The following is a 13,719-nucleotide window of genomic DNA, read 5'->3' as shown; positions in this document are numbered from 1 at the left end:
CAGCATGTAATGTTTAATTTAATTCTATCCACTCATAGAAGACTATTTGTTGTTGGACCACAATGCATCTTCACATCAGAAAAGCTGCAATGAAACAACAAAGTGTGAATTGAAATGATAACACAGTGTGGAGTTATAGAGCAGAAATCACAAGTCAAGTCCTCATTATTCAAATAACACATTTAAATATTAAAGTTAGGACCCTGCAGTGTGATTTAGGGATGTGGATTTAACTGTTGAAAGCCTTCAAAATATAATATAGCTTCACTTCATTAAATTAATGAGTAAGGTTAAGCCCTTGCATTGTTTTAACACAGCATCTCTACAACTAAATGCATATCATTAAACAATATGTTATGCAATATACTGGAAATGATAACGCACAAATCAGGAGCGGAGTGACGGAGCAGAAATCACAAGTCAAGTTGCTATTATTCATACAGCACATTTAAGACAACAGCTGTAGAGCCTAAGTGCTTTCCAATAGAGGGATAATACTGGCATTGCAGATGTACCGAACAGCATTAAATATTAAAGTTAATGCCCTGCAGTGAGATTTAGAATTATATATAAAAAAAGAAGAAGCAAATGTGTCTAACTAAACTAAATAGTGAGGTATGAAGTATGGAGATTTGCTTGACTAATATAAAAACTAGAACCTCCAAAACCTATACAATCCTCAGTTGTTGTACAAGAGAACATATTTGCAACAGCAGACAGGCAGAAACTTCCAGCAGGCTCAAGTAGGGCGGCCATCTGCCTCGAGCGGTTGGGGTGACAGTTAAGGGGAGACAGAGGGATTGCAGCAAGAAACAGACAACAAAACGAAACAACACTGGACAGATTGGTGAGACGAGCAGCAGCAGACGATCAGACCAGCTTAAGAATCGGAAATACTTGCAGAAAGGTACAGAGGGCGAGAAGACACAAAGGTAATAACATGCAGCAGTGAATAGAAATACATGGAGGAAATGATGAGGTGTGACAGTCATATGATCAGGATGGAGAAGATTAAAAAGAGGTACAGCTTTATTAACTAAAGAGGAAACGTCAGTGTATCCGTTGTTTCATCTCATGGTGCCACTCATTCAAGTGTCTGGCTAAAAGACATGTGTCCCCCCGTTATAGTTTGTCTTCATCACTTTTTAAAAGCCTAATTAAAAAAATAAAACAAATCCTGAACATAATTTGCACCAACAAATGAGAACACTTCGAAAAATGTTTATGTTCACACCAAGACAACGTGCAATGCAACGTACATCTAGAAGAAACCAATGCTCAAAACAAGCAAAAAAAAGACAAAAAAAAAAAACCCAGTCAGGTGAAGCAACTGCAAACGTGTTCACTCAATAATAGATATGATTTCCATAATATTATAAAATCAAAGTATAATTCACTAGATGGAGTGATGAGGCAGCCACAACAGCTGAAGATTTGCAAACATTTCATCTTATTTGTAGGATTTTATGGGACATAGTACAATGACTCAGAACACAGTGCTGCTAGTTTCTCATGTTTATTTCCTTCCCTTTACTCCCAGTTTTTTCCCTCTCAGACATGTTTCAAACATTTTTTTTTAAAACATAAAAACATTCATTGTAAATTCTGAAGTCTGTTTAAAAAAAGTCTCACATCCCACCACCGCTGTTCAACACAGTCTGGGACAAATATGTATATATTTTCACTTTAAGAATAAATCCGTTGGAAAAACCTGAAAAAAAAATGCTTCAAAAAGGGAAAATTAGCAAATCCTAAATATGCATTTGAGGTTAAATTAGCAATATGAGCTTGTACATGATGCAAATATAGGTGATTGGAATTGGGTTTTTTCTTGCTTTTTGTCACACTAAGATTTAAAACTAACATTTCTGTAGAAGAGTGATTGAGATCCACCACCAATATGTAGCTGACTTCACTCCAGTCCATCATCTCCACCACAGGATGCTTCTGGTGTGCAGCCTCAACAGCAGGTTACTGTGGCCTCACATACTGATCAGGTCAAGCAGGACATTACACAAACATCCACTTTCTCTTTTACTTCTTTTGAAAGCATAACTTTCACTTTCATGTGTTGTTAAAATACACCTGAAACAGATTTTTCCAGATGTGTGGTGCTCTGTGGAGGACATCTACTGTGAGTACTTGGTGTTTGTATGAAAGCAGTGCAAGAAAAAAAAGAGGATATTCTGTTTTATCTGTGTATTTTTGGAGAGAAATGTGCTGCTAGAGTTGGTCTTGAGAGCATGCATCTGATGTGTGACAGTGACAATAATTAACACTGGGCCTCAAATGACCCACTTCAGCAAAAAAAAAAAAAAAAGCATGACATCATCAGGAGCACCACTGACTCATGACCCACACACTGAAACACTGACACGTTCTGTGGTTCCACTTGACCTTCAGGCCTTTCAACCCTTTGCTGACACAGTTTTTAAAGAGCGGCGAACGATGTTAAGACCGGTGGAGATCCTCGACGTCACTCGCTGCTGCTCTGTGAGTGGCGGTCATCCTCCAGCGACTGACACACTGACCCACAGGGGACGTCAAGCATGTCGAGCCACGGCTGATTTGCTCCGAACGGGGACGACGCACCCTGCACACGACCTTCATGCGTGGACACCTTATTGAGTCGCTGCTAATCTTTCAAACAGATTTCTCAAGCAGCAGAAGCTCCTTTAAAACAGTCAGTGTATAAAAGGGAACAGTAATAATATAACTTTATTTGTATAGCACTTTTTAGAACACAAGTCGCAAAGAAAAAACATGTATAAAGAGTACAGCCAAACACTGATTATAAAAATACACAATGGAAAAGAACAGACTGGGTCTATCTTGAAAGGTGAACTGGTAAGACTGATTAAAAAGACAACATCACAGGGGAATGAAGATAAAAGTAGATTAAGAATGATAAAAGAGAGAAGGATGGCAGGTAGTACCAATAAAAAAAGGGGAAGAGAAGATCTAACAGAGAACATCACTTAAAAGCGAGTCCATAAAAGTGGGTTTTAAGAAGTGATTTAAAAGCAGATACTGAGTCTGCCAGCCTTATTTCCTCAGGCAGGTCGTTCCAAAGCCGAGGGGCCCTCACCGAAAAGGCCCGGGCGCCTTTGGATTTGACTTTGGAACAATTAAGGGGGATCCACCTGAGGATCTAAGGCGGCCTGTGGGGATATACGGGGTCAACATGTCTAAAACACAGCCAGGGGCAAGGAACGGCTAGCTTTAAAAGTGATCAGTAAAATCAATTCTAAAACTGGACAGGGAGCCAGTGGAGAGAATGACCCCAACTCGTCTTCTCTGCTCAGAAGTGCCTCCATACCTGCAGGCCTGTGTGAGTCAGAGGGAACATATGCACCAAACTTCAGTGACTGTCTGGGAAACACTAGAACACTGATGCCATCTTGTGGATCCTGTAGAATACACATCTCCCTGTTTGCACACAACTCCACTACAACTTATTCACAATTGCATTTAATTACTTGGATGTTAAGCAGCATCCCGACAAAGTGCTGGAAGCTGCATGAATGAGCTGCTGGAGGCTGAATGAACGTCCCTCTCCTCTGCTCACTGCCTCCTGCATGTTCTCACTTCAGGGCTGGGGGGATTAATAGGACTTTCACAAAATGACCTTATTTGTGCACTGTGCGAGGCGTCTGAAGGTAACATGGCTCATTTTACATCCTCGGTGGAGGAACATAGCTCGGCGACTTGAATTACCTTCCCCTCAGCTCGTCTCCCGGTGAAAATCCCATTTTCCCGTGCGGTGATGGTGCAATGTGCTGAGCTCGGTGATATCTCAGGGCCCCTCCACGGTGGAGGAGGGGCGCGCAGACATGCTTACTGCCTCCCTTTTAGAAACCATCATTTCAGCAGGATCGATAGTACGTCCCACTCCATGGCTGGCGGAGTGCACTGCCTCTATACGGGGTGGAGGGGTGGTGGAGTGTAAAGGGGAGGGGGGGGGGGGTATGTGTGGACAGCTGCAGCAAGGCAAGTCTGAGCAACGCACGCAGTCAAGGTGAATGATCGCATGCTGCGTCAGACACTCTGCTCCTCATCTCGCTCCGAGATGCAGTTTCTGAGCAGGACCGGTGGGTGGATGCCGTCCTCAAGTGGCGGATGCAGCTGCAGACGACATACTGATGAAGCTTGTGAACTAGTTCAGGTACTTGATGTTCCAAGCCGACTCACAAAACGCTGCGCCGAGACGAGCAGCTGCATAAATCCCCTCCCGATGCCTTGTCAGAATCGTCCTACGCCCCTCCGACTGAATCGGAGGTTGAGCACTTAAATAGATCCGAGCTGTAGGTGAGAAGGCGTCTCGTGTTTCAGTGGATCGCTTGCAATATTAGACCTGCACAGTCCAGCTTTGTGTTGGAGAAATCCTTACACAGCAATAAAAATAAAACATTACAAAAAAAAAAAATCTTTACAAGTTATTAGAGTAGTGTGCATCGACGGAGAGGGTTGGAAAATCATTCAGTCTGGAGGGGGACCGACCTCTCGTTAGTTGTAACAGCCTTCAAGAGGCCCTCTGAGAAGAAACATTACAGTTTTATTTAAAATTTTCAACCGTGATTATCTCTATTTTGGAGAGAATTCCAGTTTACAGTTACACAAACCTCCTGTTCTCAAGGTTAAGAATTGACTTCATAAATTGCTATAAAATAATCCCTGTGCCATCGATTCCTTATTAGATTTCTTGTTTTTTCATACTCGTGGTCCAAAACATATTTAGATTAACATGATGAAAAAATAAATAAAGAAAAGCAGCTAAATCTTCACATTTGGGGAAGAAAAAACAAGCAAATGTCTTTTAAATTTGCTTTAAAAGTGACTTAAATGATTAATTGATTATTCAAATGTTGCCAATTAGTTTTTTCGCCAAAGCACACAGTGGGATAACTGGTGCAACCTGGTGTAAATCTGCAATAACTTTTCCTATATAGCTAATAGAAACACACAGGCTTGTTCTAATGCACATGAGTCAGCAGGCATGTATTTAGCGTGCTCTCTGCCGGTGTGACTTTGAGTGGAGCTCCCGCTGGTTTAGCGCGAGGAAAGGGCGTCAGTTAGGAGGTGAACCACTGCAGGACAGGGGGGATGTGGATGGGACAGGCTGTGTGGTGCAGTACGAGCATCCCCTCTGCTCAGATCCCTGCTCATTTGTCAAGTTGCCTGCAGACTTGAATGGTGCATTGCTGCTAAAATACGGCGAGGCAATCAGCAGTGGAACAGCACACCTCCAGGGAGGGGTCCCAGGTGGATGAGAGCCTCCTTGGGTGATCTGCAGATTTAAAAAAAAAAAAAAGGGTCTTTGTTTTCCAACATAATGCGCTCAAGCCAGAGGGTTAAACTGCAGACACATTTGTATTGTTCTCAGAGAATTATTTCATACTAGAGGGCATTACATTTTCCAGCAAATTCAATCTAAAAAGCTGAGAGAATGTTTGCAGTTTGCTGTTCACGCCGTCTGAAATGCTGGGATCTATTTTTACCTGCAGATTAGGGAAGCAGAAATAGTATTTTTCGGCTGTTACAATGAGACGTTTCCTACATTACGCTCTGGTTCCAATCATCCGACAGAATGTTCTGAGAGGTCACGGCATTATCGTCGGCCTGTTTCTGCAGCACAGACAGCTCGTCCTGCAGATCAGGGAGTGAAGCAAAGCCGAGAGGTGACCGGCCCCCGCCTGCACTCTGGTCGGGTGGAGGTCGTCCTTCGGCTCGCACCAGCTCCGTCAGAAAGCATCCAGGACGCGGGTTTCATCCGTCACGCAGCGGTTTGGCAGATGGCAGATACAGACTCTTACATGCTCGAGGCTCTAGCGGCTGCCTCAGTGAGGCGAGGCGAGCTCGGCGTGGGACTCATCCAGAGTGAAACAGTTGGCAGCTTCAACGCTTTTCTGGTAGGCAGAGGAAAAAAAAAAATATGAACACGAATCAATAAAATGTAAACCATATTCACCAATCTGACTCATCAGTTGTAAAGAATAATGCAGCCAAGTGCCTCCTCAAAGGGAATTGTTGAATTAGCTGCACTTCTCTCCATAATATAACACTGTAAGGTCGTGACCTCACTATGTGAAGCGCCCTGAGATTTCTTAAGTTGTGAAAAGCTGCTATATCAATAAAAGGGAACTGAATTGAATAAATGCAGCTGAACTAAACGGAGGTCATGAATGCATTTTTTAAAAACTCCCTCTTGCCAATCCTTATTCTCAAATCTGTCATGATTGAAGGTGTTATAATCCTAATATTCTCCGATATGAGGCCCATTTGGCTCCCAGGGTTTTTTTTTCTCTAAATGAAATGACTGTATGAGCTTGGTAGATTTCAAACACATGAAATTAAAGTGACAATTTGTTCTAATTAGTCATTATGACTAGAAATGCAGTGATGCAGCCTTTTTCTTTCCCCATTCAGAAAATCTCAACGGGCTGTCTGCTCATACTAAAGGCCTCTTTCTACATCTCACAGCAAGAAATTCATTATTTTATAGAAGCTAACATGAAACCAGGGACTGTTCTGGCATTAAATTCTGAATTTCTTGGCCCACAGTGACTTAAAAATATGTGTGGGAATACTGCATATTTATGACAACGTGTCCTAGAACACATCATGGCTCACACCTGACATCTTAATAAGGTTAATATTGGCTCAGATATCATCTCTAATCATGATACTGAGGGGAAAAAATACATCTCATCAAATAATATGATTAGAAATTAAGTGTTTAATACTAATAGTGCAAGATGTACTGGTTAAGATTACCACCATTGGACTGTAACTACTTAAAAATACATTATATTGATAAAAAAATACCAAAGCTACACCCAGTGTATTGCTTTATAATGGCTCATATGATAAGTTAAGACAGTAATAAACACACTGTTCTCACACAAACACAACGCTGACGCCTCTATAAGTAACTAAGCATTTACAAGCGAGCGCATATGTTTGAAAATGCTTGGCTAAATAGTGCAATATATCCTTCTGTTCCTCCACATTTACATTCAATGTCTGGTGATTTTATACATTTTTCTTTTTGTTAACAAATCCTGTGAAAACACTAAAAACCACAGTGAGTTAATCCAACTCCTGTCTGTGTGTCAACAGCCTGAATTCCTCCGTGCCACAGACATCCATTGTTATTCTAAACGCATAATAAGCCACATATTTTTTTTCACCCTTCATTATAATGAACACAGCAAGTGTTGTTTATTTTGATTCAGTCATTTGTACAGTGTTCTGCTGCCAAACCACGGGTGAAAGTGGCACCACATAAATGCACCGTTTACTCCTGTTAGCGTTCGCTAAAAACTAGAGTCCGCGCTCTTTTAGAAAATTACTGGTTCTGGTTTTTGTTTTTTTTTTAAAGTATATATCTGTGATCCATTTTAAAGATTTACATCCTCGCTGGCAATTTATGAGGCTGAAAGCTGCAGAGGGGCCGTGAAGTACTGAGAATACATAGAATACTGCAGACTGCTTCCTTTAGGGTGTTTTTGTTTGTTGTTGTATTTTTACTCACTGTAAGCTCATTTTTCACTGCAATATAAAGTCCTACACCTCTATGGGAAAAGCACAGTCGCGGCTAGAAGTAATGAGAGCTCAGAAGTGTCTTTTGTGTGGTGTAGTACAGATACGGTGCCATAAATCATAAAAACGAAAAGTTGAATTTCTCTGACTATTAGTTTTATAAAAATTAAAAATACACTGGAATCAGTATGTGCAGCATTTTTCCAAGTGCTCACATGTATTACCAATACTGGAGGGGAAAAAACGAGAGCTTCATTTAGGTCAGGTACTTAACTACTTATATTTATACAGCCTCTACAGACTGGGCATTTTCACACCACTCTGCACATCAACTGTAGAACGAAGTTTCACCGTGCCGAATGTATCTTCCAACAACTTTCCTCTTCTGGAGCCACGCTGCACATGTTTTATTGACGAAGTACATTTTTTCCTCATCTTCCTCTCTCGGGTTTGTGTAAACATCATCTCCAGTTTAAAAGTTTTTACATTTTTGTTACTGTTGCTGAGCTACAGCTGAGTCAGTCCTGGATTTTGTAGTAGTTCCAAGTATATTAATGTTTTTTTTTAATAGAATCTGGTCCACAATTTATATATTTTGGTAAATGTTTAAATGAGACATCTAGATTAAAGGGATTTTAATGAAATATCAATATTTTAAGACTATTTTTTTTTGTTAATTTCTCTCAATATCGTGGCTTGTCACACGATTAGTTCAATGATTGTTGAAAATTCGAGTCTTCTTGTTTTTACATTTTCTGTCTCTGCTGGGTTTTTTTTTTAGAAGATAATATGCTTTTCAAATCAGCTGCCGGGTTTTGGGCATACAGAGGGTTAATAATAATATATAACGCTATAGGTGCTGATAAAATTTTTGCTCAATAAAAGAACAGGAGTGATGCATTGCTGAAAAGAAAAAATTAAAGTTCACATCAGTTAAGGATTCTTCATTCGTTCCGTTTACCTCTGAATATGATCCTCCAGTTTCGCTCATTAAGCAGCAGACTTCTCTGGGTTTCTCGGTGCAGACAATGCATATGTCAGGAATCACCCCGAAGCTGCTGCTGCTGCTGCTGCTGCTGAAATGTTTCACAGGCAGATACAGACATCAACAGGCTACTCCAGAAGAGCCCATACGTTATCTATCTTTGTCCCTGTGAGCTATACCTGTTTTGATGGTAACAAATGGCAGCAGTGAATGTAGGCCAGGAGTCAACACACATCTCCAAAAGACACGAGCTGTTGTGGAGGATATGCAACACTCCTCCAAGAACCCGGAACACAATGCAGCAGGGAAAAGGACCAAAAATAACAAGCAGCTCGCCATCTCTGCAGAAGAAAAAGGGCACACAAACAACACCGAAGACTATATTCAGTAGAGTGGAGCTTCTTTTAGAATCAAGAAATGATATTGACATTTTCGATTTAGCACACAGTTCTTTTCTACCTTACACTGCCACACACATATTTACGTTTCATAAACCAGAGTCGAAGCCAGTTCTTTGAAGATGATTATTTAGTTGTTTTTTCAGTGCCACTGCCTCTAATTCGTAAAGTGAATCAGTGAAAAGCACAGCGTAATAGAAATATACATACAGTCGCAAAGAAAAAAACCACAGTCTTTAGTCTCTATACGGAAAAATATTATTTACTTTCCATGCCGTTAAAAGCCAACATTTATCTGGAGTCAGCTCAAATATGCACAATTCTAAAGAGCAATCCAAACACACCTTACACATCTATTTTTCATTGTATTTCTTAAAAATACTACATAGGCGTGATTGAAACGGATTTTATAACGCTGTGAAGGCTTAATCAAGACTTCGCAGCTGCAGTCTCCCTCACTTAAGGCTGATCTGTGTGTTTATGCTTGTTTTTTTTCTGTAGTGAGCAGACTGGCTGCTGCTGCTGCTGCTGCTGCTGCTGCTGCTGCTGACACTGACAGCTGACTGAGCTGCTGCTCATTCACCACAACCGAGCAGCCAGCTGTCAGAAGTTCAGCCGCTCTCTAGAACGTCAATCCATCATAGACTTTTTCACTACCGGCTCCCTCGAACTGAAGGGGGGAACTGACGACTCCCTGCGCGTCATGTGTTTTCACATATCGAGCTCGGCCTTCAAAATGGGGATCTTTAAAATCTTGGTGAGTGATGTTCTTTGAGATCCTTCATTAAAAGAGAGAAATAACGTAAGCATTTCCATGTCAGTGAAATAAAAGATCTTCACATGTTGTGGATTCACAGTCAAAAAACGGAGTAGTCCTGCGTGCTCACAGTCCAGCTCCTGTTCAACCACATTTGCCCTGCTTTGTCGTTGACAGTGTCTTTTTCACTCCACTTGGCCGGAGGAGGAATCTGCTCAGCTTTAATGAGGTCAGTGAAGAAGAACTGGTGCAGTGAAACACACCACACACCTTCGCCTACAAAGTCAGTACACTATCATTCAGCCTATCTTCGTGCCAGAATGACAGAAGTGAGCAAAGAAAGATTTTTGTGAAGTCAATTTATTGCTAGCTAGCCTCAATTACCTCCTTTCTGACTCTATTTTTCATCAGCGGTGTCAAGTTTCCCCCGAGGCTTTGCCTTATAACCACCTTATCACTTACGCTCACCACAATACTATTTGTTACATCTTGTCAGATTTTCAGAAATAAATTCTGCTACACAGCGCACCCAAAGAAACCGAAAATCTTCACAGAGCAGATTTTAAATGTACAGCTTCAAAAAACCACGGGTCAGTCATCAGTCAAGGCAATTCTCCTTGTTGACTGAGGACTATTGAGAATTAGTCTGAACTGATGTGTAAACCAAGCAAGCTGCTGAGCTTGTGAATCAATGTGTCTATTATCTTTTCCGGACAGATCAATGGAGCTGAGGAATGAGCTGTGAATGGCAAAAAAAAAAAAAGGGGGGGAGAGAGGAGACATGTGCAAACTCACCGGCCAGGTTGGACTCAACCCCATAATCTGCGCATGTCAAGACTGTCCATATTCGACAGATAACCTTTATAGCGTCAAATGAGCATTACCTCAGTTTGGTTACAGCTCATGTCTCTGATGTCTGCTAGGACACCAGGCACCAAAACACAATCACCTCTTGAGCTAAACATTTCCCATCAACGCTAATTGCAGTTTTCTCAGATGTTCATGCAAATCCTAAGTGAGAGCCGTGTGTCCACAGTTCCGTTGAACTGAATACAGACGACTCAACTCTATATTTATACACATATGATATATGAGCCTTTGCGCACATTTACAAATTGTGCCCTTGGCTGGGATAACAAGAGAGAATATTAAGTCGAGTGGAGACGCAGAGGCGATGAAGTGACAGTAGCCAGGTAAAGCATAGCGAGGTAATCTAATAGGACATGTAAAAGGGCCCCTCCTCATGGCTTATTCATTATAGGGGATGCCATTACTGAGAGCGGCGAAGGGCTATGTGAGGGATATGCTGGCGGGGGCATTTTCCCTGGTGTCACAGAGTACAGAGGAGAGGACAGATGCTGCGAAGCTCGGCAGCCTGATGCAGTAGCAGCACTGAATGCAGATCGCACATGCAGGGAAACGATGCTTCGCTCTCAGCTGATGGATAACCACTTTTGCATGACACACGCTCATGATTCATGCAGACGCTGATTGATATGGACAGCCACGTGCAGCTGATTCCCAATAGTCCATTATGTGAGTATTGCTGATTCAGCAATCTGAACCGGCCCGGGCGTCTCTCGTAAGAGCAGGGACGCGAGGTAATTGTGGAGAAAAAGCCTCCATATAATATGCAAACTCTGCTGTGCTTAAAATCAGGTAAGCGTTGCCCTTGTCGGTCAGGAATCCGGGTTAATGTGAGATGCATGCAGCACCTCGTTTTGCTCCAGAAGATGAAGGATCACAGGGTTCAACCGGGGGCCCAGGCAGAACAAAGTCATGTTAAAAAAAAAAAAAAAAAGAGCCTCACTCCTGCAGTGAGAAGCAGAGAGCGCTGCACTGCTGCAGAGAATAGCAAAGACGCTGATGCCTCAAACACACAGAATTTCTAATGGAAGCACCATTATCTCTACTATGCCCAGTGCAGCGCAGTGCAAATGTCATCAGGGAATGCTGGGAAGTTCACCACCACGTGTGTCTCTATGAAGAACAGACACTGCATAGAGGGAAGTTCAACCTTAATGTCTGACTAAATGATGGATGATCTCACAGAGCTGTGCAACGCACAAAAGACAAATTCGGTTGGTCAAGATATTTCTATATTTTAGCGCACTGCAGAATAGCACCAGTAGAGCAGTGCATCTTGGGTAATGGAAGGTAAGTAACAGGGATTGCAGATTAAGGACATTTTGCTTTATTGAAGGGGATTTTGTACCTATAGGAGAGTTGTGAAACTTTGAGTGAGTTTTTGAGATGGCTGCTTACACATTCACTTACTGCTTGCTTGATTATTACTCATTTGTCACAGTGTCTGGTGCCACTGTGTGCAATAATCCTGTGGTGTGTCTTGTGTTTTGTGCTCTGTTGACGTACTGGGTTGAAATATGATTCATAGTTATTTCGTAGAGTAGCTATAATAAATCTTTTTTTTTTTTTTAACTATATAACCAGGTGACATATCGTCATCTTGATTTAAAAATGTGGATTATCTTCATTTACTTCAACAGTGTCACATTTTCCGATCTTAGATGAATCAAACGTTTTTAAATAGTCTTTTTTTGCCAACTTACACCCGGAGACATCCTTCCAGGCATTTTTCTGAGGAAATTAGATTTCAGTGATTTCAGATATTGTGACAAGTTTCAAAGCACACCGGAGGAGACGATGGCCTCTCTGTGGAGCAAGCAGTTCCTCACTGAGGTTTGAGCACCCTCATATCTCAAAGCAGCTTTTGCTGTGGTGTGAAAATGAATAAAAGCGGGATGGAGAGTTATGTGTGCGTGGAGGGGGTCTCTCTGGTGAGGAGTCCTTTACACTGATGATTCTCGGGGGGGTGTTAAGAAGGAGGAGGGGGGGTTGCCGAGGAGGATGGGGAGGAGAGGAGGAGGGCGGGCTGAAGATGTGCACACACACTGACCCTGGAGGTTGCGTTCCCCTTTAAAAGTCCCATCCCACTCAGATACGCAGAGCTCATGCAGGATCTGCTGCGGCAGTGGGGGAACACTGCTGAGCTGTGCAGTTTGTGCTGCCAGCAAGCGTGCAAAGAAGAGGAGGGGGAGCGTACAGGAGGAGGAGGAGGAGGAGGAGGAGTGAGGCAGAGAGAGGGAGAGAGAGAGTGCAAACAATGTCATTCTGTTCAGGAGGCAATGCTGCAGTCAACTTTGCCGCGCCATGAAAGAACATCACCAGCAACCAAGAGGCTCAGAGTGAGTGCAGAGAAGTTTTCCTCCTCTCCTCCCTGCCGGCGATGCGGTCCGAGACTCATCCGTAGGTATACATTTCCCTTTCCTCTCTGGTCTTATTTACCTTGTATGCTGTCTTCTTACCCGTCTCCCTTTTTTATCGCAAAGGGACGGTGCACTTCTTTAATCAGCCTTACAGGAGTTGATATGTCGGTGTGCATGCCTGCAGTGTTGGAGCTCCTGGCTGCTACTGTCTCATCAGTTTCAGCCTCCTCTGCACCAGTAATAACCAGGCAGCGGCCAGCCAGACAGCCAGTCAGTTAGCAGTCAGGCTCCACTGCTCCCTCATCCATGTTTAACACATGGTACAGGCTGGAAATAGCAGCCGGCGTGTCAGATAGCGACTGAGAGGACTCGTCATTTGACACAAGGACAAAAAAACTCACAAGGATGCAGAGTTCCCTCCACTAGAGGAGACTTTTATCTTTGTTGACCTAGCTGTTAGAGGAGTGCAGACGTTCCTAGCCCTCTACTTTTCTTTGTCAGCTGTAGGTTTATATTTGACATATTTGTGACTGTGATGCTGGAAACTGGTAATAATGATCTATTTGTGCCTGTGATTCTGGGCTGTCGGTGTCTGAGTGCTGAATGGGGGAAATGAGAACGAGGCTACAGTGGCCTGCATGGGACAGGGGAGCTGTGGTGCAGTCATGAAGTTGTGCTGTAGCTAGTAGGACTTTTCTACCATCCTGTAAGTGGATAAGGGCGCAGAGTGCAGCTCTGTGAGATTTTTTTTGAAGAGTTTGGCACAAACTGTGTGAGACTATGTGTGCTGAGGTGTTTATGCATTTAGAC

Source organism: Stegastes partitus, unplaced genomic scaffold (genome assembly GCF_000690725.1).
Source record: "Stegastes partitus isolate 25-593 unplaced genomic scaffold, Stegastes_partitus-1.0.2 Scaffold24, whole genome shotgun sequence".
In the NCBI taxonomy this organism is placed as follows: Eukaryota; Metazoa; Chordata; class Actinopteri; family Pomacentridae; genus Stegastes; species Stegastes partitus.
The sequence above is the reverse complement of the archived record's forward strand: the minus strand, read 5'-3'. Positions refer to the sequence as shown.